At 48.3% G+C, this 16,409-nt stretch overlaps 1 long non-coding RNA gene across 1 annotated transcript; it reads right to left on the bottom strand.

The window, feature by feature from the left end:
* Positions 1-5,841: 5,841 nt before the first annotated feature.
* On the bottom strand, positions 5,842-16,355 carry LOC104658930. Its single transcript, XR_747514.2, has 3 exons — positions 16,155-16,355; positions 13,676-13,832; positions 5,842-8,230 (listed from the first exon to the last, which is right to left on the bottom strand). It is a non-coding gene; the product is annotated as an uncharacterized LOC104658930 (long non-coding RNA).
* Positions 16,356-16,409: the final 54 nt, after the last annotated feature.

Genomic DNA, 16,409 nt, shown 5'->3' on the forward strand with positions numbered 1-16,409 from the left:
CCAGGGGGCCGGGCTGGGCCGTCGAGGCCGACCCTACCGCGGTGTTTGCACAGGACCCGGGCGCAGCTACTGGGGCTGGCGGGGACACACCTGGTCCCGGCCAGCGCGGCGGAGGACATCGTGACTCCAGGCCGTACGGCGGCCCCCAACGAAGCACATGACCCTCGTGTGGTCATAAAGGGAGAGCACACTTTTACTGGGAGGGACTGGGTAGCGGTGTCAGTAAGAGGCAGAGTGCCATGGTGTCAGTCCCTTTTCCCAAACTCCGATCAGGAAGGAAACACCCCCATCCACTCCGCTGTCATCCCCAGAAGTCCCTCAGAAGCTCTTTTCTCTCCGAAGAGGACCCTGGGAATGTGGCTCCAGCCTCACTCCTAGAGTGAGGTCCTCGAAGCCCTGCCCTCTCGGGCGGAGCAGAGACGCCGCCGCTTGGCCTGTTCACGCCTATCACACAAAGCCTCCGAGGGTCGGCTGCGCCCCTGGCAAGGCTGTAGGGCTGGGGATACTGAGTATGATAGGCGAGGTCCCTGATCTCAAGAACTTACATGGGGGAGAAGGGGAGGCGAGATAAACAGGTAAACACACACACACGGTAAGCACGGTAATTTCAGACGATGATTTTTATGAAAATATGAAACGGGGTAGGGGGTGTGGCTGCTTTCCCTGGGGCCTTCAATGGGGTGGGCAGGGAGCAAGCCTTTTTCTCCCCAGGGCTCGGCGTCAGTCAACCTAGCTGACGCTCTGGCCTTTGGCGAAGCGCTCAAAGGCGGGGATGCTCCGATGTTATTCGAGCCGAACAGGAACCGTTCGAGCGCCAGCCAGGCCCTGGAGGATGAAGTTGCGGCCGATGGGCTCCACAGGCCGATGAGCTCGGCAGACCGGCGGGGTTGCTCTTCCCAGCCCAGCCCTGGACGCCGGGCTCCGCGCCCACCAGCGCTGCTCCCTCCCAGCGCGGAGACGCCGCGCCCGGCCGGCCAGCCGGGGACGGTGGCGCAGAGCACGGAGAGTAATTAGGCAATTAGCGACGTGTTGTTTCAAGGTAATTAACGGGGAAAAGTTTGCCCCAGGCAGGATTTGAGGTCTCTGAGTGGGACAACTGTAAGAACACCAGAGAAGGCACGAACGGTGCCGGCGCCGCGATCGGTCGGTCGGTGGCCGCCAAGAGTGACAGATACGGTAACTATTGAAGGATGCGCAGGTGGCTCACGCCTGTAATCCCAGCACTTTGGGAGGCGGAAGCGAGTGGATCACTTGAGGTCAAGAGTTCGAGACCAGCCTGACCAACATGGTAAAACCCCATCTCCACTAAAAACACAAAGTTAGCTGGGCGTGATGGCCTATGCCTGTAATCCCAGCTACTCTGGGGGCTGAGGCAGGAGAATCGCTTGAAAGCGGAAGGCGGAGGTTGCAGTGAGCTGAGATTGCACTATTGCACTCCAGCCTGGGCAACAAGAGCGAAACTCCGTCTCAAAAAAAAAAAAAAAAAAAAAAAAAAAGACGGGGGAGAGGAGGAGGAGAGAGAGATACAGAGAGACAGACATGTGGCGCAGGGAGGGAGGAGGGACAGAGATGGAGGGTCTGAAGAGAGGGAGGGTGAGAGAGAGAGAGAGAATTAAATCTTTAGAAGAGTTTGCAGAGTCCAGTTGAATGGCCTCCACTTAACAACCCCATGTCCTCTGTTATACAATAGCTCTTGCCCACACCTTTCAGCCTAGCCCCAAGAGTCCTTTTGGGCGAAGCTGGGGCAGCTGTGGCAGCTGTAGCCAACGCATACAGAAAATAAAAAAGAGGCACAGTGTGGGCTGAATTCGGTCAGTGACCGCTGGCCAAGCCCAGGCAACTCTGGCCCTACCAGTCTGAGCAGCATTGTCCCTCCTGCCTTTTCTGCAGCTGTGAGCAGAAATTCTCCAAGAGATCCCTTTCTATGGGACCCACCAGATGTTCAGAGTGAGAGCCGCCCCCAAGGACAGAGTTGTGGTTTCCAGTCCAGCTGAAGAAGTTCTGTAGTTGAATACTATGGGACCGGGATAGAAAGGACCCAGCGTTGACATATAGTCCACAGAGGGGGCCTTTAATGCGGAGAAACACCACAAAATGGTTCCCCAAGTTGAAGGACCTTGCTTTGCTCCATCTCCAGTCTCCAGCACGGTAGTCAGATGTAAGAAACTCTGAGTAAACGTTTGTGGATCTGTGGCTGAAATAGTGTTTTCGTTTTGTTTTGTTTTTGTTTTTGTTTTTGTTTTTTGAGACAGTCTCACTCCCAGGCTGGAGTGCAGTGGTGTGATCTTGGCTCACGGCAACCGCTGCCTCCCAGGTTCAAGTGACTTTCGTGCCTCAGCCTCCTGAGTAGCTGGGATTACAGGCGTGCCACCACGCCTGGCTAATTTTCGTATTTTTAGTAGAGACAGGGTTTCACCATGTTGGCCAGGCTCATCTCAAACTCCTGACCTCACGTGATACACCCGCCTCAGCCTCCCAAAGTGCTGGGATTACAGGCATGAGCCACCATGCCTGGCTTGGTGAAATAGTCTTTAGGGTCCAGCTTAAGCCCCAGTTTTCTCCATTTCTGAGACTTCATGGGCTGGAATCCACTTGGAAGTTGGGAGGCTGACTAGGGTTGAAAATCCAAAAGAAGTGGGCTGATCTCTTGGCAAGAACCTAGGATTGGGTGGTTAGGTCTTCTGTGCTGCTGACAACAGAGTATGACCTTGCAAAAATGCTTTCTTTTTACTGGGCCTCAATTTCCCTTGCTTATGGATTTAAACCTTTGTAAGTCTGTAACACTTTATACTCCTTACAAAACTCTCTTCTGGGCTGGGCGCAGTGACTCATGCCTGTAATCCCAGGACTTTGGGAGGCCGAGGTGGGCGGATCACGAGGTCAGGAGTTTGAGACCAGCCTGGCTAATATGATGAAACCCCATCTCTTACTAAAACTACAAAAATTAGCCCGTCGTGGTGGCGGGTGCCTGTAATCCCAGCTACTCAGGAGGCTGAGGCAGGAGAATCGCCTGAACCCGGCTGAGGTAGAGGTTTCAGTGAGCCAAGATCACGCCACTGCACTCCAGCCTGGGTGACAAAGCGAGACTCCATCTCAAAAAAGCAACTCTCTTCTGAAAACTAACTGTGAAGTAGTTAGGAGCAGGGGAATATTTACCCCATCTTGCAGATGAAGAATGTATTGTTAGCAAAGTCAGCTCACATTCCATCCATTTTCAGGTAGAGAGAGATAGCAAGAAAACAAATTGATAGTCATAATACCAGTGCAGACCTCAAAAGAGAAGTTTCAGACAAGTCTGAGGTGGTATCACTGTGTGGTTCCCACAAGACTTTGGAGGACAATTACTGTCTAACTCTGAAGTCCTTTCGTGGTGCTGGGCCATTGCAACTTACCTATTCCCTTGCTTCTGAGAAGGCCAATGTTACCCCAGGAGTGTGTGTGTGGGGGGGGGGGCGGGGCGGATCTCTCTCTCGCCTTGTTTCTGAAGAGGTAACTCTCATCTGGGCAGAGCAGGCAGGTGGAAAAAGTAGGAAAAATAGCTGCCTTCTGCTTTTTATTTTTAAAAAAGGATTTAAGTGATAGAGAATAAAGCCTGTTGCCATGGTTATATAAACATGGATAAATATTTCTGGGCTGAGGATGGGGGCTGGGGGACATGATTCATTTTTGCTGAAGAGGAATCAGATGGCTCAGCCTCCTCCCTTCCACCCACCCACCACTCTCTGAAACTCAGCCTGGAGGATGAGGTTATCTCATTCGAAATAAATAATAAAGAAATCAAAGGTCTTTAGACTGGTTGTGAACATACTTTCTTAAAGCTGTTCAGAGCTGGGGTGGAACCCTCAGAAGGTACGTAGCCATTTGCCCTCCACTGGTCGGCACTTTACCTGACAGAGAGGGTGCAGCTCCTGGAAACTGTGTCCAGTGCTGTCAACTCTTGGGACTTGACTGCCTAACCTATCCAGGGAGGGTGGCCCCCTTTGTCCCACTGCCAGAGCCTGAAGCTCCTGACACCTATCAATGAGCTCAAATGAAGAGACAGAACCAGTTGTGTCCCAAGGGAGCTCAGATCCTACATTAAATAATGGAAACACCGCCATTCTCCTGGCTCCAGATCCATAGGATCTGTGGCCCCCACCTGGAGGGCCCTATCCACCAGGACCTAGCCAGCTCTGGAAGACATACCCGAGTGAGGCAGTGTCCAGCTTCTCATCTCTACTGGCAACAGGAGAGCTGGAGAGCACATCCTGGTGCAAGGAGAGAGATACCTGGTCACATACCAGTCTGGAAACCTCATCATAACATCACCCTCCCAAGGGCAGGGGCCCTATCCCCAGTGCCCTCATTCCTTGCCCCCAACTGTGGCTGCCAACAACTATTATCCCAATCCCATCACCCACCACATGCTGCCCGATCATCAACAGGAAAGGCTGACCCTAGAGATAAATACATGCTGTTGGAATGTGTTCAGATATCACTGCGGAACTGTTTCTCTCTAGGGAGAGGACCCTGCCTGACTGGCTGGCCCAGAGGTGCTGAGCAGAGACTGTGTACATGTCTGAGTGGGAACACATTGGGATGGTAGGGGAGGAACTGGACTGAGGCCCAGCTATTCTTGAAAGAATCCAACTCCTAGCTTTCATGACATCTTCCCTTGTCTACCTTAGACAGAGGACTGGGCTCCTCTGACCCTTATAAGTCCAATACCAGGAGGGACAGCTGAGAGGATGAAGTGGCCTGTGTGTTGGGGAACCTTCTCAGTTCCAAAGGAAATAATCACTTTGGGTTTTAATTAAAAAAAAAACAAAAAAACGAAAAAAAAAAAAAAAACCTTTGGACTGGGTGGAGGAATCAAAGACTGTAGTCATAAAAAGCTCCATGAACTTTGGGTGTCTTCAAACAAAGATTGTCATTCTCTTACAGATGGAGCGACTCAACCCAAAAAGGTTCGTCTGTATAGTGATGGAATGTGGTCTCCCGGTTTTCAGCATAGCACTAATTCAGCTATTCTACTCTTCAGAAAGCAGGAGGGAGGTGCCCTAAAGTGGATTATTGAAATGATGAAAGCCACTGAGGAAATGAGTTCTGATGGTCCACATCCACGGAATTGCCATCATTTTTTTCTTTTTCTTTCTTTCTTTCTTTTTTTTTTTTTTTTTGGAGACAGAGTCCCGCTCTGTCACCGAGGCTGGAGTAAGTGGCGCAATCTCGGCTCACTGCAACCTCCGCCTCCTGGGTTCAAGCAATTCTCCTGCCTCCGCCTCCTGAGTAGCTGGGACTACAGGTGTGTGCCACCACGCCCGGCTAATTTTTGTATTTTTAGTAGAGACAGGGTTTTACCATATTGGCCAGGCTGGTCTCAAACTCCTGACCTCGTGATCCGTCCGCCTCGTACTTTTACCCATAGTGCTAACTCAGACCACCACTCTCACAGCCTTTACTTCCTTATAAAGTCACTGGGCTTCAAGATTAGGCTATCAATTATAGAGTTGCTGAAACCTCTTAGAGAGGGACTGAAGGAAGGTGATGGAAGAAGAAATAGCAGTATGGTATTTTGAGTAAATTTCATGTATGAATAGCTCCCAGGCTATCTCTGAACAGTTTTCAAGTGCAAAATTAGATTTGTCCAAATAATGAACAAGTAGTCTGTGGGCTGATACTCACTTCTATATGGAATAATTTGGAGCTATGGGCTTGGTGCTTATGATGCCTAAGCAAAGATCTCATTGCTACTTGGGAAGCAAGTATTTCCATTTTGCAAACATTTACTGGAAAGGAAGCACATACACACATATATTTTATATATATGTATATGCACATATATATATATATATATATGAAACAGGGTCTCATTCTGTCGACCACGTGGAGTGCAGTGGTGTGATCACGGCTCACTGCACGCTTGACCTCCCCTGGCTTAGGTGATCCTCCCACCTAAGCCGCCAAAGTAGCTGGGACTACAGGCACATGCCACCATGCCAGCAATTTTCTTTCTTTTTTTTTTTTTTTTTTTGTAGAGACAGGGTTTCGCTATATTGCCCAGGTTGGTCTTGAACTCCTGAGCTCAAGCAATCTGCTCACCTCAGCCTCCTGAAGTGTTGGGATTACAAGCGTGAGTCACCATGCTGGGCCAGGAAAAGCAACTATTTTTGAACTACGAAGAACATGTGAAGAATGCCAGGGCACAGCTAAGGGAAATATGGTATTTGTGCAAACTAATGCTGGTGGATGCAAACTGTAGCAGGAAGGAAAATGGCTCATTCCCAGGACTCTCCTGGGACATTCTGCAACATCTGACACTCCAGAGGCCCAGTGCTGGCTGCTCTGTAACCTTACCATGGCCTGGAACTCAGAGCAAAGGCTCATTTTATCACATACCACTTGGCCATCTCCACTAGCTAGCTGTAATGCAAGGACCGGTGGTTGGCAGCTTGCCAGGGAGAGACATGTTAGCAAGAGGGAAAGAAAAGCCACCTGCTTTTCCTCCTGAGACCATGGGGTGAGGGGAAAAAGAGGTCACATCTCAAGTTTGGCTGTCTGCATATTTGCTTCTACCAGGCTAGCTCTTAAGTCTCTTCTGCTGTTTTTCAGGAACCAGAGAATTCACATAGCTCTGATTAGACATCAACTTGGGGCATGCTAAACATTTCAGCCTGGACACCCTGAGAGGAGCCAGTGCCATTGGCGACAGCTGCTTCTGTGAGGGCTTTTGCTTGGCCAGAGAGGCAGGACCCTCTCGTTGGCATTTTGAGGAGCAGTGCTGGGTGGGCAGTGACTGCACTAGCAACAGTCTATACCAAGAGAAGGCCTCAAATTCCCAGAGAAGAAAGGCAGCGAGGCCAAGAAACACTGCCGCCACTTAACAAGTGAAGACTCATAGTGGAGAATAGGAGCTGAACATGCGAAGGAGTTTGGGCTTTACTGCCTTCTCTCCAAGCATTGGACAGATCTTCTCTGCTGTGATTATTCTCCATGAATCATCATCCATAGAAAGTGACTGAGGCAATAGAAAGTGAATAACGAATCCCTCAAATAGGCTTTTGTGTTTCTGCCTGGAGGGTTTTGGAAATAACTTGCATCTTAATCTTTTCGACTTAGAATCATAGAATTTGGGAGCTGAAAAGGACCTTCATTAGGACATGTGGCCTCATAGAAAGACTGGAAGAAAAGATTTGTGGGTATGAGCCTCTGGTTCATCACTAAAAACAGGCATAGCCTAACATATATTGGAGGCTTTCCTTGTGTCAGCTACTCATTTATTCTTCCCAAACCTTGGGAGGCAGGTGCTGCTATTCCTCCATTCTGCAGAGGAGGAAGGGAGATGAGGAGACAGTAGATCACCAGAGGGCACCATGAGGGATGTGCTGGAACCATCATGTGGCGCTGGTCCTGGTTCCAGAATCCACATCCTCTCGGTCATTCTACTCCCTCATCAAGTGGCTTTGGACAAGTAATTTAACTTCTTTGGGTCTCAGTTTTCTCCTCTGTGATCTCTAAAGTTTTAAAATTGCTAACAGTCTGCATCTGCCACCCAAGCATGTGTTTTTACAAGTCAGAAAAGTGTAGCACAGAAATGTTAAGTGATTTGCCCTAGGTCACTCAGGTTGCTAAGGGCAGAATCAGCACAGAAACCCAGGCCCAGTGACCACTGCCCCCAGGCAAGACGTCCTTCCCTTCCACTCCACTTTGGCAGGTGTTCTAGGGGAATCCAACTCCTTGCCTTAGAGGATACCTGTTCGATGATATCAGATAGACTGGAGATGTTACGTTTTGGTGTGGCCAATCATAACACCAGGATGAGCTTAGGAGGCTGGTTGTATTTGTCTATTTAAGTACCTCCAACCTGTCTATCTGTCTGCTGTTTGTCTGTCTTTCTCAGGTCATGCATAGTGATCAAACCCCGCCTGGTAACCGTAGGGAAAGAGCATGACTGGTGTGTCTATGCATGCCCCCGGTGGTATCTCCAGTTGTTTGTCCTTTTCATGCAAATGTTGCCACCTTGTGCCAGCTCTCTCACCCAGCTTCCTTCATGACGACAGTGGTTGCAATTCTGCTCCTCTCTCCTCCTTCCCCTGTCCTTGGCTCCCTATGTCCAGAATCTGATCATTTACTGGTGTGCACCTGGGATGTGATGTGTGCCTTGGGAGGAGACAGGGCCCAACAGGATCTCAGCTGTGCTCTGGTAATCAGTGTGCACCACATTACAAGCATCCCCATCCCAGTATCCTCCCTATTGAAAAAGAGATGGGAAAGGGGTGGGTGTGTCAATAAACACACCATTGAAGGCATCTGAAATAGAACAAGGAGATCCTGGGTGAGGCATTATTCACAATGTGTATCCATATATGTGTGTGAGTGTGTGTGTGTGTGTGTGTGTGTTTCAGACAGTCTGAAATGAGCTCTCACCCACTGGTGAGTGGAAAATTAGCTTTGGCAAGTGAAGAACTGGGTGACAGGTGAGGAAGCCAGCAGGGTATCAGTGTTATCCTTCTACTACTGCTGTTTCTGTGTTGCTAACGACATCTCTCCCACCTCTCCCTGTTCCATGAAATATAAATTAGGTAGAGTAGAAATGACTTGGAAGGGCTTGGGCATGTGGGAAAGTGATATGAAGATGTTACAATGGCCTTGTGACCTTGTAAGCGAGCCATGTGCTTGCAGGTGGGCTGCGCTAGGCCAGTTGGGAATTAGCATTTTCCTGACGGCCCATGAAGCAAGCTGTGTGGTTTACATTTCTAGTGGGTGGAAGAAAAGATGGCACTCCAGGGACTAAGTCCTAGGAAATTCTGCCATCTGGCATAATGTTGGAGGCAATATGTACCAGGACCAGGAGGCAGGAAATCTGGGTTCTTGGGCTGGCTCTAGATTGGCCCTGTAATCTCTAATGCCTCAGTTTCTCTAATTGTAAAGTGGGACAGATAATCCCACTGCTACCTTCTTGTGAAGGTAAAGTATGCAAAGGCCCTTTGAAATGTCTTGAGAGCACAGTTCTAAATGTGAGGCTTGCCTGCCAAAGGAATTTGCCAAGCCTACTGGGAGGCAGCAGTTTGCTTCTGTGTCAGTTTCCATGGTCTGTGCTCAGACAGGTACTTAAGCATCTCACATCCATAAATCTTAGCTCCTATCTATAGTCAGCAAATAAGAAAAAGGGCAGGCTGATGCTCTGCTTCTGTCTGATCTTCTTACCAATCCTACCCTCGCCTCCCCTCCCCCTGACCTGATGCGATGATCTTGCTGCTCTCCCTCATCTGCTCTGGGCCTGTCAGTTTAATTTAACAAGGTTGTGGGAGAGGTTTGATTTAATCAAACCAGTTGCTGTATCCATCCTGCTCAGAGGTCCCTCAGTGTCACCACCGAGATTCAGATTAGACAGTGACAATTACTTCTTCTTTCCTAGCTATTGCCTCCCCCCTCCCTTTCACTCCCTGGAGGGAACAAGGAGGCAGACCAATCTCCTGGGACCTAAGAATAGATGCGGGAGGATCAAAGGAGGGAAACAGGCTCTGGCCTGAGAAAGCCCCTCTCCATGCCTTACATGGCCTTGTTTAAGGCTGAGCAACAGCCCAAAGGGTGGGGGGAATAGAAAATGTGAGCAAAGCTGCCTTGCAAAGGCTCAAGGCTGCCTGAGGACAGAGCTGTGCCATTACTGATGGCCCCACAGAGATAAAACCAGTCTCCCTTATTGTCAGAAAAGTGGGGTGGAGGGTGGGTAGAGAAGTAAGATAGCTGCATGCTCTATGTACTCCAGACCATGAGCATTTATTTCCAGGTTCTCAGCCTGGATTCTGGGGTCTCCGGAGCTGGGAGACAACCACAACAACAGGAAGGCGAGGCCCCATCCATCTGAGCTTCTGTGGCTCTGTTCTTGGTGTGGAAGCTGCAGTGACAAGAGGAGATGCCACCTGAGCCAGGGGCTCAGGGGTGGCTGCGTGGGTGTGAGGTAACTATGCTGTGGGTGTTGGCGTGTGTGTGTGTGTGTGTGTGTGTGTGTGTGTGTGTGTGAGCCAAGGCAGGGGAGTCTCTGGTGCAGAGCTCAGAATTCCAGAACAAATCTCTTTTGTTGTCATTTAACCCTTTCATTTCCCTCTCTTTTCAGGAAGTGGGTGCTCAGCACCTCTTGTTCTCCTAAGCAGCTCAGAGGAGAGACAAAGGCCTCTCCAAGGGGAACCCATACTTAGGGTGATAGAAATTCTTTTTCTTTTTGCTGCTTTGTGCCACATTCTTCCATTGGTCAGCAGGCAACTAACAGGTGTACCCCTCCCTGGGCCCCCTTCAGAGTCCCCCTCCCTGCCATTTGTCTCTCACCCAGATATCCAGCAGACACCACTATCCACAGGAGCCGAATATGATTAGCAGAAACCCTTCCTGACAGCTCCAAAGAGGATCCCTCAAATGCATATTCTATTGAGTGCATCTCATTGGGGCTGACAGCCGCTTTATCAATTAAATTCCACATTCCCAGTCTTCAGAGATGCCATGAACCTCCCTCCCTAATAAATCATAGGCCCCCAGTTATTGTTAAATGTCCCATCAGTCTCTAATAAACTCCCTGCCAAAAGGGGCAGGTTATTTATTATGCTGCCTGGACAAGAATAAATTGAGCCCCTTTCTCAAAAGGAGAAGAGCAAACATGCCACCTTCCTCCCTAAAGACTGAGGCAGTGGTGTTAAATGGGACAATTAATCAACGTGGGCCTTGTGCAGAGAGGAATCTGGTCTGAAGCCTGAGGGAGGATCACCTGGGGTTCTCTTCCAAAAGCCAGTGAGGCAAATCCCCGTGGTTGGGGGTGGCTGTGCAGTGGGCATGGGCTCAGGCTTTTGCTACTTCTCCCTCTTTCCTAATTTCTGAGGCTAGTCACCCCATAAGCCATGGGACACATGTAAAACACGGGTATTTTCCATGTTGGGAGGTAGCCAGCTAGGATTGGGCAGGGTCATGAAATAATACATTCTATCCAGAAGGGCAGAAGTTGTTTCTTGATAAACTTGATACAACATAAGTTTATAGATGGTGCCAGTTCACTAAACAGATGGCTCAAGAATATAACAATGAAAGTATCTGTGGCCAGGCAAAGCAACTAGGAAGCAAAATCTCAGTTGTGCTTTGCTGGATAAGCAGCATATACATAGGGATGGCACTGGCACTTGGAAAGCAGTGTACCAACACCTAAAGTCCTAGGAACTGCTAGGTCTGAGAAACAGTGTGTGTTGTGGGCCTTTCCATTACTTGTCTCATATTAGATCCCAAACCTAGGTGATGCTCCAAGGTCTGCAAGTGAGGATCCACACTGCTCGGCTTTGCCATTACCCAAGCCCCAAGTTACATTTCCAATTGCATTTCTCTTTACTGCTAAATAACACTACCCACCTTTGGAAGAGCATAACACACTCATTTTATATTCCTTACGGTAGCAAATGAGGTGCTCCTTACTATAGGGCCAGTATATCTCTGCATCCTCATGTCCGGGTCATTTCTGCCATACCTGCCTCCACTCACAGTAGAAGACTTAACTTCCCTAAATGACTATGGCTTTCATGCTTCCACGCCTCTACACAAACTGTTCTCTGTGCCTAGAATATCTTTCTGAGACTTATCTGCCTGGTGAGCTCTCTTTCCACTCCCACTGCCTGAAGAACGCCTTATTCATCCTTCAGGATAAGCTCAGGATAACAGCCCCCACTGCTTCACAGGACTTGAGCTTTGTCTCTTGGTGCTGCTGCCTTGGCAGAAGTGCTGGACTCCAGGAATTAGGTAAACGATGATCTTGTATGTGCAGTTGTTCTCTCATATTTCCATATATACTTTAAGCAACTTTGATTTGGGGTGTGGAGGAGAAGGACATAGAGAAGAAAGCTATTGCTCTTTGAATACCAAAAGCTGTTTTCCTCAATTTCTCAGAAGTTCTCACTCTCTCCCACATGACAGCCACACTTTGAATAACTAAGGCCCTGAAAAAATGTCAGTAATGCATCTGATTTTACACCAGCTTGTGCTACTTGCATATTTCATGCTTGGTCATTTCCCTAGCTGGGCTGTCAACTCTTTTAGGACAGAGGGTAAAAAGGGCCTAGACTTTGCTGTCAAATAGATCTGAGTTCCAATCCTAATTATGAGCTCTGTGACTTTGAGCAGATTAGTAATCTTCTGAGGAGTTATTTGAGGGCAGCATCTTCTTCGGCATCTGACACACAGAAGGCTTTTAGGATAGAATCCAGACACTAGCCTGGCCTACACTTCATTCTCCTGCCTCATCAAAGCTTACTGTCCCATTTGCATTCTTTTTTTTTTTTTTTTTTTTTTTTTTGAGACGGAGTCTCGCTCTGCCGCCCAGGCTGGAGTGCAGTGGCCAGATCTCAGCTCACTGCAAGCTCTGCCTCCCGGGTTCACGCCATTCTCCTGCCTCAGCCTCCGGAGTAGCTGGGACTACAGGCGCCCACCACCTCGCCCGGCTAGTTTTTGTATTTTTTTAGAAGAGACGGGGTTTCACCGTATTAGCCAGGATGGTCTCGATCTCCTGACCTCGTGATCCGCCCGTCTCGGCCTCCCGAAGTGCTGGGATTACAGGCTTGAGCCACCGCGCCCGGCCGTCCCATTTGCATTCTAAGCTCTTTTAGAATGTGCTATGGTGGTCCTCACCTCCAGACCTCCGTTTTCCCCTCCTCTGTCACAAGGCCAACTTTGATTCATTTTTCAGATCTTACCGTAGCTCTCACTAATGCTAGGAAGATGTGGCAGAGATTGTTAGTTGCCCCCAATGTCCTTTCTCCCCTCCTCTATAGTAATGGACCTCCTCTCAAATCAGTGTATAGCTGGGCATGTGATTGTCTGGAAAAATGACATTTCCCAGATTTTTCTTTTTTTTTTGCAAGAAGGTATAACTTTATGGCTAATTTCTTTCCAAGAAATGCCAGATAATGTGGCAGCTTTTGAGAACATTTCTTAAAAGGACTGCTGGCATGATGACCATTACCATTTCTACTTTCTATTTTGAGTCTTCCTCCTTCCTGCTGGCTGCAATGCAAACATGACGACTGGAACTAGAGCAACTGTTTGGGGACCAAGACAGAAGTCTGGGTGCTTAGGATCTTTGTGGACCAGGGCTATCAGTCCTGCTTCCAGAATTCTCTACAAGGGCAAAATGAACTTCTATCCTGGGGAGGTAACCTCCTATTTTGAGGTCTTACTTTCAATCAAACCTAATCTTGACTGCTAAGTCTTTCTTGGCTCTCCACATCTGGTTACCTCCCTGACTTCAGTAGCACCCTGCACTTTATACAGCAAATGAAGCCACCTGTTTGTGTGCATCTGTCTCCCTGAGTGCAGAGGCTCTGTTTACTTTGTTCTAATTTTGTATCTCTAGCACTTGGCTGATTTATAGGTGTTCAGAAAATTTTTGTTGAATTATTAGAGATGTTTTGTAGATTGAATGCAAATAATAATATTGCCTACCTTGTGTTGCTCTGAGGGTCAAATGAGAAAAAGGGGCTTTAAAACCTTAAGTTTCCTTCCCTTCTTTCCACATTCCCCCACCGATCCTCACACCCAGGGTGGGCCACCTTACACTATGCCTTCTTTTTGCTGTTTTCTTTTCCTCTGGGTTCAGAAGCTTCCAGTGCAAAATAATTGGACGAGATAATTTGAATCTTAACATCCATTCTGAGTCTGTCACTCTCACCTCTTCAGTTCATATGAATCTCTTCCTCCTCTAGCTCCCCGGAAAGGCTCTCCAGGTAGATGGAACAGCAAATACAAAGGTATTGAAGTGTTACAAGCCATGGAGAATTAAGCATTTGGGCTAGTTTGGTCTGGTTGGAGGAGGTAGGTGGACTGCTCTGCCAGAGAAGAGACAGAGATCCCACTGTTATTTATCTGGGGGAGGCTGGGAGACAGACACAGTCTAGCCCATTTCTGTATGTGTTATCCTCACGCCTTACCTAGTTATTAAATGATCTCTTGCTTTTGTGTTTTGTCTTTATAGTACTAAAAATTATGGTCAACAACACTGTTATAACTTTTGACTAGTGAGAAAAAAATTTTTGTGTTATTCACCATGGTTCCCAATAAATTGCAGTGCAATATTTGTGTCTGTAAAACATCATAAACAACAAATGCAGTAACAGAATGCCTATAAAACTATAAATGTTTTCTGGAAATGCAGTCTTTTTGCTTTTCTTGGGATAATCCTGTGGTTCTTCAGCGGTGATTGGTGTGAGTTCTACAGAACCACTGCTATGTGCATGGAGATCCAGCAGAGATTTTTGAGCAAGAAGGTGTCAAGCATTCAATGTTTATTGGGTCCACCAGGTGCTTGGTGCTGGGCCGGAGGGCCTAGGATGACAAAATTACTGTCCTTGAGAAGCTCACAGTTTATTTAGTGTGAGGCACATACAAGTAACCAAGCAAATAAAACATAAGAGCCAGACTGGAATTATTGATAGTGTGCTGTGGGACCCTGGGGTGGGGAATAAAAAAGGGTGTCAAAAGGAGCAGGATCTGGAGCTGGACCCAAAGAGCCTAAGATATCCACTTAAGAAAGATCACTGCAGCACCTGTGGGGTACATGGCTGGGATAGAGAAGAAACTCTGGCCAGAGAGACCATTCAGGAGGTTTTTGCAAGTTAGGATGATACATGGACCTAAAATAGGGCAGATGCTATGGAGACTTAAGAAGAATGGATGAAATATTTGGAGGCAAAATTACTTGTGCTCAGTAAATTGTTAGAAAGTGGGGAAGGAGTCAAGAATAATTCCCAAGTTTGGGGTCTGGGGATTAGGCAGATAAAAGAGGTGAGGGCACTAAGAGGAAGGCTGGGACCTTTAGTGCCATCTCCTCCATCAGTCGCCATTCCTTCAAACGGATAGTTGACATTTTCTCAATATTTTGTAAATTTCCAGGCAAAACCGTCAGGACCACCTTCCAATGGTATTACCATGTCAAAGCCCCTCCTCTATCATATGGAATCTGGACCACCACTGTGTGTGTGTGTGTGAAGGGGGTAGGGACAATCACCAGTATTATAATCTATGGACAAAGTTGGGGTTGGTTGCAGAATATATTTTAGTATTCTTTGTATTTTAAAAAAATTGTTTACTTTTTAGGAATTTGAGACACGGTCTCTTCATGTTGCCCAGGCTGGCAACTCCTGGCCTCAAGCGATCCTCCCACCTCAGCCTCCCAAGAAGCTGGGATTACAGGTGCGAGCCACCCCATACAGCTAAGTTTGGAATAATGAATACGGCTGAGGTCCAGAAATATTTAAATTTGGCATGATGACTAAGAGTTTGTTATAGGAGCTCAATCATTTGATAAATATTGAACATTTCCTATGTGTCAGATTGCTTTTCCCACTAGGGATGCAGAGAACAAGACAAAATGGGTCCTTGTCCTCATAGAGTGTGGGAGACAGGCAGTAGACATATAATTTCAGGTAGTTATAAGTATCAGAAAGAAAAAATAAAGCAAAACAAAACAAGAGAGTGCTGGGAAAGGCCAGGGAGCAGACAGGATGACAGAGCTGTCTTAGGTGTTCAAGACTTCTTTTAAGGCCGGGCGCGGTGGCTCAAGCCTGTAATCCTAGCACTTTGGGAGGCCGAGACAGGCGGATCACGAGGTCAGCAGATCGAGACCATCCTGGCTAACACGGTGAAACCCCGTCTCTACTAAAAAATACAAAACAAAAAACTAGCCGGGCGAGGTGGTGGGCGCCTGTAGTCCCAGCTACTCGGGAGGCTGAGGCGGGAGAATGGCGTAAACCCGGGAGGCGGAGCTTGCAGTGAGCTGCGATCCGGCCACTGCACTCCAGCCTGGGCGACAGAGCGAGACTCCGTCTCAAAAAAAGAAAAAAAAAAAAAAAAGACTTTTAAAAGGAAGAGCTCTTTGAAAAGGTGATATTTGGGCAGAAGTCCACAGCAAAGTGGCAGAGACTGCTAGCCGCCTACGCATGAAATGATGGGGGAAGGAGCAATACAGAAGGCATGTAACATTTCAGAGTCTATTAGGCATCCGAGGGGAGGTGCTGCGGAGGTGGATGCATGGAGGCAGATGGATGCATGGAGGCAGATGGATGTACACGCCTAGAGTCTAAAGGGAGATCTGAGGCGGGGATATGAACTTGGAAAATGTCAGTCCGATTCCAGGTTCCAATTCAACGTACTTTTATCAGAGTTTACTGTGCGCCACGGACTTGCTAGGGGCTGGGGGTCCGGAGGTAAATTGGGTTGCACAGCAGACGGACACAGCAGCCAACGTAGTAAACCCTTGGGTCCGGCTACGCTCTGGGCGCACTCTGCCAGCACAGAGGAGCAGCGAGTGCAGAGCGGGTAGTATTGGGGAAGAGGCGGCCGCGGAGCGAGACAGGCTGGCGGAACGGAAAACGGAAGCACGGGGCGGGGGCGTGACGCACCGGACA

Source organism: Rhinopithecus roxellana, chromosome 8 (assembly GCF_007565055.1).
Source record: "Rhinopithecus roxellana isolate Shanxi Qingling chromosome 8, ASM756505v1, whole genome shotgun sequence".
NCBI classification, from domain to species: domain Eukaryota; kingdom Metazoa; phylum Chordata; class Mammalia; order Primates; family Cercopithecidae; genus Rhinopithecus; species Rhinopithecus roxellana.